The sequence below is a fragment of the Tupaia chinensis genome, unplaced genomic scaffold (genome assembly GCF_000334495.1).
Source record: "Tupaia chinensis unplaced genomic scaffold, TupChi_1.0 Scaffold000119_2, whole genome shotgun sequence".
Lineage (NCBI taxonomy): Eukaryota > Metazoa > Chordata > Mammalia > Scandentia > Tupaiidae > Tupaia > Tupaia belangeri.
The window spans coordinates 2,455,813-2,468,611 of record NW_006159586.1 but is presented as its reverse complement, the minus strand read 5'-3'; the positions used below and the strand labels follow the sequence as shown (position 1 = coordinate 2,468,611).

General features: G+C 51.7%; 1 protein-coding gene across 5 annotated transcripts in view; it reads right to left on the bottom strand.

The window, feature by feature from the left end:
* The window catches only part of CTIF (cap binding complex dependent translation initiation factor), a 340,395-nt gene that overhangs the window by 326,625 nt on the left and 971 nt on the right, over positions 1–12,799 (bottom strand). The gene's annotated exons all lie outside the window — the stretch shown is intronic.

The following is a 12,799-nucleotide window of genomic DNA, read 5'->3' as shown; positions in this document are numbered from 1 at the left end:
TCTCCATCCTCCTGCCTTGGCCTCCAGCTGGGACTCCAGGCACATGCTCTGTCACCTGCTTTGTGCCCAGCCAGCCTTGATCTCCTAGTCCTCCTGCCTCGGCCTCTTGAATCTACGGGATTCCAGGCACTTGCCACCGTGTCCAGCCTTTGGGTTGAATCGGGAATCGAATTCTGGCCTGTAAAGCACGGTTGCAGCAGCTCACACCACTGCAGCTGGGCCACAAATGTGAGGGTTTTGGTTACTTTGGGATGGTGCTAGGGTTTCCGGAGAAATACCACTTGCTCAGTCTCTGGTTTACAGACACCTCTCCCCCTGCCCATCCCAGCAGCTTTCAGAGCAGAGCCGAGACCGTGGGAGCTCGACGTTAAATACACGGAGGCGGTGAAGCGTGGGCCGCACACACAACACACCTGCGTTCACGTCCTCCGGCTGCTGTGACAAAGGACCACAACACGGGCGGCTGAAAACAGCAGGGCGTTACCGTCTCACAGCTCAGACGCTACAAGCCAAGACCAGAAGTCGGCAGGGCTTTTCCCCGGCTTCTCTTGTTGGTCTGCAGACAGCCGTCTTGCCACCGTGTCCTCCTGTGACTATCCTTCTCTCTGGGTCCTGTCTGTATCCAAACTCTTCTTCACACTGGGTCACAGCCTACCCACATCACCTCATTCTACCTTAATCACCTTAACTACTTGAAAGGTCCTATCCTGAAATACAGTCACATTCTGAGGGACTGGGGCTTAGGACTTGAACACATGACTTTGGTGGGTACACCGCTCAGCACATTGCTGCTGTCCTTGCCTCTTGGCATGTGGTGGTTGCTAGCGATCTCTGGTGTCCCGTGGCTTATAGACGCATCGCTCCAGCCTTGCACCTGCACCTTCACCTTCACATGGTGCTCTCCCCATGTGTCTCTGCATCATCTTCCCTATGTGTGCATCTGTCTGTGTCCAATTTCCCCATATTTTTAATGCCATGGGGTGCAGGCACATGCAGGCGAAGGGGAGAGAGGGAAGGAGAAAGAGAGAGCCCTCCAATAGCACACACCACAATCCTCCTGGTCACACCAAAATCCTTTCCTCTAATTCTCCATCCCATCAGGATCCTGGACATGTGCATGCCTGGTATATTTTTAAGTCACTGGGGACTGGACTTGAATCCTGGTCGGCCATGTGGGATCCAGCTTCCTCTGTGCAGTGTCTAACTGCTGTGCTGAGGGCTAGCCCCAATTATTTTTTAAGAGAGATTTTTGCTATAGGGTTCATGCACTGGCCAGAGAAACAGAGAGACAGAAGGCAAGAAGTCACTCCCCCCAGGGGGCATGGGCATGCTGTAATCCCTCCTCCTCTTGGGATCTTGGGCATGCATACACACTTACCTGGCGTGTTTTTAAGCTGCCAGGTCCAAGACTCCAACCATGGTCATCTACGTGGGAGTCCAGCAATGTAACCATTATACCATATGCTGGTTCCCAACTTCCCCTTTTCATAAGGACACCAGTCATGTTGGATCAGGGTCCATCCAAGGACTTCATTTTAACCTGATTATCTCTGTAAAGGCCCTATCTTCAAACATACTCACATTAGGTATTAGGTCTTAGTATTTCCACATACCTTTTGGGGGATATAACCCAGAACAGCAGCAGTTACTTTTCTTTCTTTTTAGGGAAGGAAAGTATGGAGATCCACAAATCCTCACCCAGGATCTGTGCACACTGAACAGGTTTTGAATCCAGAGAGATGTCCAAAGTGAGCAAGTACCTTCCTCGCATTCTACAAATACACATCTTGCCATTAATTTTTTTTTTTCACGGAATGCGAATCCTATGGCAGGTACTGTCCTAGCCCTGTGGCAACACACAGATGACGCAGAGCACGGTACCTTCAAGGTGCTTATGACCTCAGACCAGGCAAGTATCCAAGGATTGATGAAGGGCCCTGAAGCAATGGCGAGTGCTGAGTGTCCCTACAACCCACAGGCCAAATGCCTTGGCAGGAACAGGAGGACCAAATGACCATCTGAGCAGGGAGTACAGGAGCTGTGATGGACAGATTCGCTCAGCCTTGGGTGTCCAGCCCGTGGCCCAGGCTGTCCGTCTGTATGTTATAAAGGGGATGGTGGCTAAGGCAGGAGAAGATAGCCTCCACCACCATCTTCCTTCAGCCTGGATTCCCAGGCCAGGGCTCCCAGTCATGTGGACCAGAGAGCCCAGGCTGCAGGCTGCAAGGTGTCCAAGCCATGGCTGAGCGCAGTCCTCTCTCAACTCCATGACTATGTTGCAAAGAAGACGCTGCTTCTTGTTGGCCATGTGGCACCACGCGGCCTCAGGTCTCTCTAGTCCTTCTGCCCAGGCCTCAGCAACATCACCTCCCTCCCTCTGGACAGTTCAGTCTGTGCTGGGTAGGGGTGCAGAGGTCTTCATCTGGCCCGAGTGGCAGGAAGTAGCTGGGAGGAGGGGGACACAGAACCTGTCCACTGAGACCACACAAAAGGCTTCCATAGGACACCTGAGGTCCTGTGCCCCAGTATCACTTGCGGGCTAAGAAATAGCAATTGCTAGAACTGGCAAAACTAGCGAGAGAAAGCAGATTGGTGGTTGCCAGAGTCAGGTGCTTTTTCTTTCACCTCTATTACGTTGAGGTATGAAAAGTTATTTTTTAATAATACCAACCCTTCCAAATAAGTAAATAAAATTATGTTGAAACCTGGTGATACAGATGTTCCCTTTCTCTACTTCCTTGTAAGCTGAACTCACCCCTTGCTGTAGATGAGGTGGAAAACACCTGAGACTTGCTTTCTCAGCCTCCACTAGAGATATTGACTCATTCCTCTTCAATGGAACTTGAAGAAAATTCTAGCAAGGGAATTCTGGGAGAGGTTTGACTACCTGACAAATTGCCTCCACGAGGCAATCCCACATGGGAAGTCACCAGTTCAAGTCTGGAGGTCTCTGGGACCAGCAGATAGCATAATGATCACATCACTGGACTCCCGCATAGTCAACTGTGGGAGGTTCAAGTCCCAGACCTGGCAGCTTAAAACTCACACCAAGGTATGTGTGCATGCATGGCCAAAGCTCTAAGAGAAGAATGGAGAAGGGTTGTGGCATGCCATCCCCTCTGGCAGGTGATTTCTCACTTTCTGTCTCTCTGTCTCTCTCTATGGTGAGCACACATATAAAAGGCTTCCATAGGACACCTGAGGTCCTGTGCCCCAGTATCACTTGCGGGCTAAGAAATAGCAATTGCTAGAACTGGCAAAACTAGCGAGAGAAAGCAGATTGGTGGTTGCCAGAGTCAGGTGCTTTTTCTTTCACCTCTATTACGTTGAGGTATGAAAAGTTATTTTTTAATAATACCAACCCTTCCAAATAAGTAAATAAAATTATGTTGAAACCTGGTGATACAGATGTTCCCTTTCTCTACTTCCTTGTAAGCTGAACTCACCCCTTGCTGTAGATGAGGTGGAAAACACCTGAGACTTGCTTTCTCAGCCTCCACTAGAGATATTGACTCATTCCTCTTCAATGGAACTTGAAGAAAATTCTAGCAAGGGAATTCTGGGAGAGGTTTGACTACCTGACAAATTGCCTCCACGAGGCAATCCCACATGGGAAGTCACCAGTTCAAGTCTGGAGGTCTCTGGGACCAGCAGATAGCATAATGATCACATCACTGGACTCCCGCATAGTCAACTGTGGGAGGTTCAAGTCCCAGACCTGGCAGCTTAAAACTCACACCAAGGTATGTGTGCATGCATGGCCAAAGCTCTAAGAGAAGAATGGAGAAGGGTTGTGGCATGCCATCCCCTCTGGCAGGTGATTTCTCACTTTCTGTCTCTCTGTCTCTCTCTATGGTGAGCACACATATCCTATAGCAAAAAAATCTCTTAAAAAAAAAGGAGTCTGGAGACCTCCTTAGCTATGGCAAGCACCCACGTGCCCATACTCTGGGGCTAGCTGAAGGCTGGGGTTGCACTGCAGCACCAAGACCCTGCTGAAGGTGCTATCTCTTTCTCTACTGCTTGTGGAAGAAATAAATAAATAACCTTATAAAAAAAACCCAGTAAAATAAATGTCAGCTCCCCACATGGGATCCCCACTCACTAACTTAGCAGCTGAAGGGGTTCTGGGCATTGGCGGAAAGAACCCACCATGTGAGCTGTTGCTTTTCTCATGATAACCTGAAAAGCACTCGAAACTTCCACATCACAGATAGCGCCCTGCCGACAATTCAGCTCACCCTACATCTATCTTCAAAAGCTCCCTCTGTGCTTAGTAAGTTGGGACAGAAATTGGCTGGGTTCTCACAGAATCTTAGCTTGACAAATTGAGGCCCTTTGAGAAGAAGCAAGCCGGATGGTGAAAGGCCCGCTCATCTCTCAGGACAGCCATGGAACAAGGGGTGGAACGCCCAGGCAGTGGCAGAAGCTCCTCACAGGCCTTCCCAGCTATGGCAGCCTTTGAATAGGGAAGACATTGCCTCCCAGTAAACTCCCAGCACTGGGAGCCTTCGGGTCAACTACTACTCTAGTTGAGATTGCCCCACCAGGTAGAAAGTTGACTGGGTGACCTCTACGATGCCTCCCATGTATCAAGCGTAGCAACCAGACTTGGGGCATGGGGAAGACATTGTGGCACCTGGTCAGGAGGACCAGCAGCAATGGAATCTGCACAGGACACCCCTCCAGGGACCTGTAAAGCCTCATGGGTAAACACAGGCCTGCACAAGTGCAGGGAGAACACTCTGGCCCTGCCAAATTGGGCTGACCTGCAGGCTCTTCCTAAGAGATGAAGCCCTGGGGCAGACACAGTCCTTTCCACCACCCTGCACATACTCCCCCATCTGTGCACTTGTCCCCAAGGCCTTTTAAAAGGTTCCCCCTGAGAGCCCGCCACCCTCTCTTCTCTCTCCTCACTCACTCCTTACTGCCCTGCTCCTGAAGCAAACTCAAGGTGGAGATTTAAGTCAGCAAAGAGCCAAGGGCATGAGAACCTGCCTAGAGCCTGCAGTCAGGAGCGGCCTGGCCCCCAAGGCTTTATATGCTCATTTCTCCATTAGAGGCCTCCAACCCACATGTCAGATAGACATCCAAAGCCATAAAAGGCCTGAGGTTTCAAATTCCCAGGGAACATTTCCCCCACCTCAAATCCAGGCCAAGACACAAAAGCTCCCCCACCCCCCACCAGCCAATCTACAGATGCCCAGTCCATCCATTCTCAAGCATGCATACTTGGCTGGTCACATTCAGGCAGGGCTCTCAATTCTGACTCCTGGTCTCCTGTCCAGGCCTGGAGGACATGTCAGAACTCCAGCCCCTTGGAGTTTGAGACCAGTAACCACCCTGCAAAAGCACTCCACCCTGGGCTCCAGCCTACCGCTGCCCCTGCTTCTGAGATGCCTGGGGAGTCACCTGCGTGCTGTGAGTTTAGTTCTTTGAAAAGCAGCCAGTTATCTTACATCTGGGGTCCTTGAAAACTCCATGGAAAATGTATACTGGGAAAAAGCTATGTGTGTTTTTTGTATCAAAAGGAACTCAGACTTTAATCCCATTCTTCCATGAAGGTACGGAGGTCCCCTTCTATAGCATGTCTAGGTGCTCTGTAGATGGAAGGTGTGCAAGACCATCACTCCGCTGTGGGACTGACAGTATTCTAAATCAGTGTGGGGAAGCCCCCTTTGGGTTTGTTCATAGAAATCGTCCCTGGTTCATGTCCCACCCAGACCACTGACTCTGACCACATCCCTGCAGATCCACAAGTGCAGGCTGAACACCTCCTATGTGCCAGCGCTACTGCAGGTCCTGAGGATTCAAACATGAAGAGACTGGACTTCTGCCTGAATCACATCCACGCTATCAAAACGAAGCCCGGATCGAGGTGGATACGCACTCCGTTAATTAGCATGCGACTACTTGTGCGGTGGTTACAGCCATGGAGTAGCTCTGCAGGTCCACTCAGCCTGCTCCTGGAAGCAGGGTCACCGTCTCCCCTGGACTGAGGCCACACAGTCTGGAATGGGGCTCTGCTCACTGTGGCTGTCATGAGCTGAAAAGGCCTCTCCCCTAACTCACTCTAATGCTTCCAGCTGAAGCACACTCTTGGCTGTCGCTGGATTCTGCCAGCTGGGCCTCCAGCATGACACAGCATCCCCGCCTGGCTTCCCTGACGACAGCGGCCAGCGTGACAAAGGATTCTCTGACAATAGGAGGAAGAGGTCTGCTCTTATTGTCTACAGCGGCCCCAGCTCGATCACGCTGAGCGACAGACATTTCCCCACTCCCAAAGCTGCAGTCCCTGCCCGAGCGTGACTGGTGTGTGTACCGCCTGTAAGAAAGCTCCGCTACCCTACCTGCCATTCAGTGCACTGCCTGGGGCATGAGTGCCCCACAATCTTCCTGTCACCCCAACCCAGCAGACCTAGAGCAACCAGAAGTTCCCCTAGGTTAAGGGCAGCCTCCACCCAGTCAGGGAGGCCAGAAATCTGGGAGTCACTGGGATTCGTTCCTTACCCCTCCCAATCTAAACAACCATTGTAGACTTTACTCCCCAAATGTTTTTAATACATATCTTGAAGTGTGTGGATTCCTTTCTTGAGCAGGAGAGACATAGAAAGTGTGTGTGTGTGAGAGAGAGAGAGAGAGAGAAAGAGAAGTACCTTCAATAGGGTCCCATGGGGCACTCCTCACTCCATCCATCCCCCTCTCAGCCACCCAGGACCACAGTCCCAACATGGGCACATCTAATGGGGAACGTAAGCCCACAACCCTCCGAATGGACCCAGCCTCACCTGAGCAGCCCCCGAGTATTTGTAATATAAGACCTTCGGCCCATCCCTGTTTGCATGGCCTGGCTCCAGACCTCAGTCCCTGTAACCTGGACACTGTACGGAGCCTGATACCGCCTTAGCCCAGCAGCCGCCTGGCTCCCAGTCTTGTTCCCTCCTGATCTGTGGCTGCCAACCTCCATGCTGCTTAAAGCCCTTTGCTGCAGCTTGCCTGCAGGCTAAAGCCGAGGTCCTCAGCCAGGCCCACAACTCCTCCCTGCCCTTGCATCTGACCTGGCTGCTTGTGACTCCTTCCTCCGGCCAGCTTTGGGCCTCTGCACCCTTGTACATACCCTTCCATCTCCCTGAACGAATGCCCTTCTCTGGTCTCCTCTGCTGGCTAGTTCCTTTCCATTCATTAAGATTCAGCTCCTGACCCTAGCAAAAATCTCTCTCTCCATATATATATTCATATATATATGGAGAGAGATATTTTGTTTTGGGTTTTGTTTGTTTGTTTTTTTCCTAAAGTGCCTCCTTTGAGAAGCCCTCCCAGATAGCTGAGCCCAGAACAGGTGTGTCTGGTTTGTTCTGCTGTAAGACCCTGGACTCTTTTCCTATTACTGTATTTCTACCACATTAAATTTAACTCTCTAAGTGTCTGTCTCTCTCACTAGCCAGTGGGCTCCTCAAGGGCAGGGACTGTACCTGTTTGCTGTTGTAGACCCAGGGCCTAGGACAGCCAGGCATGGAGTAGGGCTCAGTAACCGCTGAGGAGCTCCGGCTGACTGTGCAATAGCCAGCCAAACCTCTCTGGTCTGCTCTAACCCCACCCCAGATACACGCAGTTTCTCCGTAACCACTTCCTGGCCATCGTCCCAGCCTAACTCTTCTGCCATGACCCCAGACCATTCCCAAATTCATCTCTCCCATGAAATCATCCAACCTGGCCCTGCTCCGCATGTCATTCCTACGGTAACTGTCTCCTCTACTTTGTCCATCCCAGCATTCCCCTGCACGTGGGGCTGATCTCTGGCTGCACCTGAGCCCGCAGATGACAGATAGAAACTCTGAACAGTTCAAGGCCCTCCGGTCACAAGCCTCTGACAATGATGTCAGGTGGTGAGCTCCTCAGTCTTGAACACTGGTTTTCAAGTCTGGAGTCCAGGGTTCAGATCCCTGCTCCCCTACTAACCTGTGATTTGGGCATGTCCCAGCCACAGTAGGGCATTATAAGTTTCCCCTCTCCATCCCTACTGTCCTTTCTGCCAGTAATTTTGTCCTTACTTTAGTCAGTTGAGAATTAAATGACATCTATGGCTCCTCTTCCTGGAAAAATACACACACATAACATCTTTGCAAACACTTCCAGAAGGTTCCTGAAAATCCTGATTTAGGGCCGGAAGGTCACAGATCAAACTTAAGAATACCAGAAGGTCCCAAGGGTCATGATCTCTTCGAAACAGAAGCCCCATTTGCTCCTAGATATCAAGGATGAAAGATAAGGTAGGACAGGCCAAGCTTGAAAGAAAGAAATATCAAGATTAAAAAGTGAAGAACCTTCTTCACAGTAAAAGAAAAGAAGAGGAAGAGTTCTCACTCTTTGGAAGGAAGAATGTAAGCTCGTTTTATTTTATTTTATTTATTTGTTCACTTATTTTTCAAAAAGCATCATGGTATACAGAAAGGAGACTGGAAGACATAGCATCGAAATCCAGGATGTTCTTGTCCCAAGAGCTCACTGTGACCTTGGGCAAGTCATTTCACTTCTCTGGGCCTGAGGTCTTTACATCTGGGGTGGGGTTACAGCAGACCTCCACGGTCCTCTCCAGCTCTGGGTGTGTAGGTCCCAGGGATGCATCCACGTTCACTCTGCTCTGAACCACTGGTCTGGCCTACAGTTCATTCAGAAAGAAGAGGCAGGTGTCCGTAGACAACCTGGTGATAATTCAGAGAAAGGGCCGCCATCATAGCAAGGTTCTAAATTACATGATGTGCAGAAAGTTGGGGTGGGAGACAGAAGTCAAACAAAGCCTTAAAGGAAGCAGCTGAACTGAGAGGACCAGTGAGTCAGCAGTGGGACCACCCAACCTCCACCCCCTGCAAAAGGACTTCGAAAGGATATGCGACATTATCGTACAAGTTATGCAGAAATGCCATCGAGTTTGGGCCATTCTCAAAAACTGCCATTCACCTGTTTGTACCTCCTATTCTCTATCAGGGCTCAGGGTTCTTTCTCCATCCCAACCACCCGCCTCCCACTTCCTCCTTTATGGCCTGTACTGTAAACAGTCTAAGTTTAAGAGGAGGAAAACAGGCCCTAAAATGGAAATGAAATTGGAGGACAATGTCAGGGACCAGTCATTTAACTATCAATATTTGGGAAGAGTTAAAAAGCAGACACATTTTGGGACCAGCAGTTGGCATAATGGCTATGTCGCTGGCCTCCCATGTAGTCAACTGCAGTTCAGTGGCTTAAACTCATGCCAGGCATGTGTGTGTGAATGCCCAGGATCCCAAGAGGAGAATGGAGGAGAAGGGATTGCGGCATGGCCACAACCTCCGGGGGGTGATTTCTCGCTTTCTGTCTCTGTCTCTCTCTATCTTTCTGGTGAGCACGTGCACCCTATAGCAAAACCTCTTTTTAAAAAAATTAAAAAAGCAGACACATTTTTAAACATTTGTACAGATCTGTAAGACAGAAACCCCTAAGCCAGTCAGGACCCAGATGAGACCTGGACCAAAGCCTCAGACGCTCACTGAATCACAACACATCAGATCTGGGGTGAGACCATAGGCAGCATCTTATCAGCTCCTCATTGCTCAGAAAAACGTGGTCGTTGGCTTCAGGGCAATTTCCTACTAGCTGCTTAACCTGTACAGAAGAACAAACCACTTGGTCCACCCAGAAGACCTCAAACAGCCTGAAGGCCAGGATAAGAAGAAAAGTAAGATCCCCCCCCCCTTGCTCCCTTCTGCATTTGCTCGAGGCTAACAGCTGGCATCACATGCCCCTCACAACCTACATATATGACATTGACTAAGTCCCAGGGTGAGCCTCTAAAATATGCTTTTCCCTCTGGTGGGCTCTGTTATGGCATCGTAACTTAACTACTTCGGCTAGACTTGCTGTGTGCTCAGAACATCCTAAAGTACCTAGCCTAAGGTAGGTGCTAATAACTGCTCGTTGGGCTTGCATGTTAAACTTTCTTTGCATGAGGTTTTATTGGGTTGTCAGAAAAGTCATGACACATTTTTGCATAGAAAAAATACATCATGACTTTTTCAACAACCCAATAGATGCAGGGAGGTAGTCAACATATAGACGTGTGAATGAATGGTCGGTTAGCTGGCCAAACTTCCTAACTCTCCAGTCTGTATCTGAGAACTGTCATGCCATGAATTCTGAGAACTACATGCAAGCATGTATGAGCCCTTTGCTCTTTTGTACGAGACGGAAGGCTACAGGGAGTATAAGCTGGGATGATTTCTCAGAAGTCCACATTTAAAATCCAATGGCTTTAGGGACCAGCAGATGGTGTAACGGTTACATTGCTGGACTCTCATGTAGTGGATTCCAGTTTGAGTCCCAGACCGGTGACTTAAAACTCATACGTGCGTGCCCAAAATCCTGAGAGGAGACTGGAGGACAAGGGATGTGACATGGCCATCTCTCCTGGGGGGGTGGGGTGGGGGGTGATCTCTCGCTTTCTGTCTCTCTGTCTCTCTGTCTCTCCGGTGAGCACATACACCCTATAGCAAACAAAAACAAAAACAAGAACAACAAAGAAAGCTCTCTAAAGCATCCAATGGCTTTGAAATTGAACACTAAAGAATAAATTGTCAATTCAATACAGGCTTCATGAACAACCCATCTGAACACAGGCGTGTACTGTGTAGACATGTGCCATGTCCATTTATGCCACGCAGGTAGGATTCTGGTACATGGGATTCTGGTACATGCAGGCTGTATGAGGGATGCTATCCATCTGCCAGCAGCTAAGAAGATGAGTGAGAACAATGCAGACTTCTGGTCTTTAATTGTGACACTCATTCAGAACTGCTAGTAAATCCAAAGTGTTTTGACAAAGAGTAAGTACCAGCATGCTTTAATCTCTTTTACCATTTTCTGAGGTGTAGTGAGTTTTTTTTTTTTTAAACTTAAACTCAAAAAAAGTGGCCACTATTCAAAACAAAAGAGAAATCATCAAGGGGGGAAATATCTCTTCCCCAGCTGAGAGGCCTTAGATAAGTCACATCACTTTTGAACCTCAGCGTGGTCATCTGTGAAACAGGGTTAGCACACCCCTACCTCACAGGACCCTCTTAATAAATGCAGTGGGTAGGGGGTACGAGGGGCGTAAGCCCTGTAAAGTCACATAACATGTTAGTATTCCAGCACTCTGTTAATCATGGATGACACTGTATCCTAAAATGTGCTACAGAATTACTGACCCTGAGCATACACTGCCCGGGACAGATACTTGACACACACCAGAAGACTGTGTAAACTAAATCCCATTGCAAACACTCAGGGAGTTTCTTCAGGCAAACGTCTGCTAGCGTCTGTTCGGTGCATTCTGTTCCCCTATAATTGAGTTCTCTCGAAAGCCAAGTAATTTCCGCGCGGAGCGAGCCTGCTCCCAGCCGAGATTCCTGAGGTTTTCGGCCCAGACCCGGCGCAGGCAGGAGGAGCCGGGGCCGGAGGAGCCGGGGCCGGACAGCCGGGGCCCCTCCCCGCGCTAGAGGCGGCTCCTTCCTCTCCAGCTCCCCCGCCGCCGCCGCGCTCGTGCTGTGTCACTTTCACCCGGCGGAACCTCCAGCCCCAGCGAGCCGGCCGCTCCAGTGGCTTCCTCCCTTGTCGCACGGGCCCCGGCCGGGGACATAATCCCCCGACCTGAGAGAGAGCGCGCGGGGCGGTAGGGGCGTGCGAGGCGGGCAACAGCGTGCAAGGCCGCAGGGCTGCGGACAACGCGGGGTTGGGCCCTGGCTGGGCAGGCTTTGGCCCCCACGGTGCCCAGACTGAGGAACTGGGAGGGCAGGACAGACCTCTCGGATTCTCTCCAGGGTCTGCAAAGGCAGCTGAGGGCGCGCGCGGGCACGCGCACCCAACGAGCGCCCCGGTGCAAGGGTCAACCTGAGCGTGCCGAGATGTGGGGGAAGCGGCGTGTGCTCCCAGTCTACCCAGATCTGCCTCCGGAACCGCCCGACAGGGGGCCAGTCGGCGGGGTCAGGGGGCGCCCGAGAAGCCGAAGGAGGAGCCACGCGACTCCCGCCGCACCGCGGTGGGGGGACTCCCGCACGAAAGACCAGCACACGCGACCCCAGGGTCTCCCCCGGCCTGCAGCCGCACATTCCGCTCTTGGAGTAACACGGCAGCGCGCGCGGACACACACACAACGAGCCCAACTCGGAGACAAGGGGGCTGGCGGGGCCGATCCTGGGGAGGAGCGGGGCCCACGCGCGTCCCCACTATGTCGCGGTCTGCGCCCCCCCAGCCCACACACCAAAGCCGTGTGTACACACACAAACAGTTGGGCGGGGGAGGCGACGCCTCGCTCCTCCGGGTGGGGACGCACACCGCGCCGCCAGCCACCCCTCCCCTCTACACGCCGCACCCCCACCTTGCTCACACACACCCCCCTCAGCCCCATCCCTGAAAACTCTGCGAAACCAAATAGAGCCAACGCCGCCCAGATACCGGTCTGAGCCCCAGGTCTTCTTTTAACGTCAGTGGAGAGAAAAGCCCAGCTCAGACGCGCAGTCCGGGAGACGCCTCCTTCAGTCACATCCAGGCTCCGGCGCGCGGCCCTCGGGGGTCCAGACCTCCGCCGCAGCCCAGGCCACCGCCCCGACCCCCCCCCCCCCCCATCGGCTCCGGAGACAGTCACCAGCTCGGCGTCCTCCGGAACCCGAGCTGGAGCCCACCCCGCGGCCGCTCGGGTCACTTGCAAAGGAGAACTGGCTTTTCAGTAACTGTCAACTTAACCCCATACGGCCGGCGATCCCCACGCCCGAGCACCCCGGCGAGCCAG